The sequence below is a fragment of the Cavia porcellus genome, unplaced genomic scaffold (assembly GCF_034190915.1).
Source record: "Cavia porcellus strain 051 isolate PalLab524CR breed Dunkin Hartley unplaced genomic scaffold, mCavPor4.1 scaffold_2, whole genome shotgun sequence".
NCBI lineage: Eukaryota > Metazoa > Chordata > Mammalia > Rodentia > Caviidae > Cavia > Cavia porcellus.
Window position 1 is genome coordinate 124,197,459 of NW_026947485.1, and position 2,201 is coordinate 124,199,659.

At 43.8% G+C, this 2,201-nt stretch overlaps 1 pseudogene; it reads right to left on the minus strand.

The window, feature by feature from the left end:
- Nucleotides 1–398: 398 nt before the first annotated feature.
- LOC100725887 (cytochrome c oxidase subunit 6C-like) lies at nucleotides 399–802 on the minus strand (annotated as a pseudogene).
- Between the last annotated feature and the right edge of the window lie 1,399 nt (nucleotides 803–2,201).

A 2,201-nucleotide genomic window follows, 5' to 3' on the forward strand; every position in this document is an offset into this window, starting at 1 on the left:
TACTATGAAAGAGTTTGAAATTAAGAGATAGATACATACACACACACACACACACACACACACACACACACAGAGTTGCAAAACTGTGAGAGCTCCTGAGCACAGCTAGATGTGGAGTTCTGTGGAAATAAAATAGAGGAACTCGTTAGCTGAGACTTCCAAGTACTGAGGACCCCGGAGTATAAGGTTACGAGGTGCTCTGTGGATGGACAGGTGTGTTCAGCACACAGAGATAAGGACCACATGTTATCACTGGGGGGCCGTGAGAAGAGTGAAGCGTGCAGCTTGGGAGTAGAAGAAGCTAGAAATGGGCCAAACTACAAAAGACTAAAAAGCTCCCTTAATAAACAATGGAAAACACTTAGCAGATTTTATGTAATGGAGAAAATCAAGGCTGCTTTTTTTTTTTTTTTTTTTTTTTACTGTCCACACAAGTGTGTATTTGTCATAAGGAACTAAGTATTCCTTAGTCACATACTGATGTTTCACAGTTCAGGAACGCTGATCAGTGACAAATATCTATGGAACAGAATCCAAAGAAACCTTTGTATTCCTAAATCACTTCGCACTTTGAAAGATACCAGCCTTCCTCATTTCTTCAAAATCTTTCATGGAATCATAGTTTCTGTAGAAATCTGCATATGCCTTCCTTCTTGGTTCAGCCACACCAAACTTATCTTAGCTGCAACTCGCAGGGAGATAGCGAATGCTCCAACAATATGAATCCGCAGATGCCTGGCCAGAAGGCCCCGCATCTGAGGTTTTGCCACCACACTGGAACTCATGGTCCTTACTGACCTCGACACCAGACACCAACGTCCTTTCAAGTCTGCATTTTAAAGAAGTGACAATGACGCATAGCCAATGGCAATGGAGGTCGGAGTTCGGGGCTGCTCACTTCCCAGAGAAAAGGAAGGGTCTGATCTCAGAGAGTGGCCTGAGGGCAGATCCACACTGCACCCTGGAATGGAACTGACTGGAACTGGAAAGCAGAAGGAGTAGCTGAGGATGACCATGACAGTTGTTGGGTGCCTGATTAGGTGGTGCTTCCACAGGTGCTGGAAACGGAGAACTGAGAGGCTACTGGAGAACAGGACGGGCTAGACGCGTTCTGTTAAAGTGGAAGCATCGTCCCTTGGTAGACTCCAGTAAATTGGTTCTGTGTGATCTGGCCACGATGGCACCTCATTTCCTCTCATTTCACCTGGGTTTCGTAGTCGAGGAGCTGCTGTTCTTCTGCTACTGTTATTGCTGGAAGCTGCTGCGGGGCCCTTATGCTTCCAGTTTCTCAATGAGACCTTGCACAGTAGCAGGTCATCCAAGTCCCTGGTCAAAGGGCTTTCAGAGAAACTTTCCTTCCCAGCCCACGGGAATAACCTCTACCCTCTCTGTCATGTTCTAGCCTTGGGCCTTGAAGTTCTTTTTCTTTATAACATTTATCATGATCTGAAGTTACATGGACATGGCAAAATACCTGCGTAAGAGCAATGCAAGCCTTAGGAGAAAAAGCCAAAATAGCATTTAATGACAACCACTGTAGATTAAAAGGGACATATTTTAGGAGTCTGACTCAATTCATCTTAGAAAAAAAGAAAATAGAGAAGATGTGTGTGTTATAAAAACTGAAAATTACATGAATAAATATCCTTTTTGATGTATGTATTTGCTGTTATTTTCACTAGAATCTCTTTCTGTGTCTCTGGCCCTCTCTGTCTCTGTCTCTCTCTCTCTCTCACTCACTCTTGCTTGTTTACCTGCTTCTGTGTGAGCTCTGTTCTCCTCTGGGCTCTAGTGGGTTCTCCCTAGGTAGTAGCCAAATGATCACAGATAAGGCTTGGCTTACTTTTCACCAAATTAGCAACCTCATAAGAGGCTGCTTCTTCCCTGTTCATGCCAACTGAATTTGGACTGATATCTTGAATCAGTCACTGTGCCTAAAGAAATGCAATATTAGGAAGGGTGGGAAACAGGGAGTAGACCCCCCAAAAAGGAATTAAGATGTGCTATGTACATGTACACAACCCCCATGATGAACATAATTATGTACTGCAAACACGGACTATTAAAAAAGTAAAATATGAAAACTGTAAAAAAAAGATATGGGAAAATGCACTATTAGGACCAGTTGGGCTCAGGCCACATGTTCATCCTGGGTCCCGGTGGTGAGGTCAGTCCCACCCAACCCTTAAGACTAGATTAGG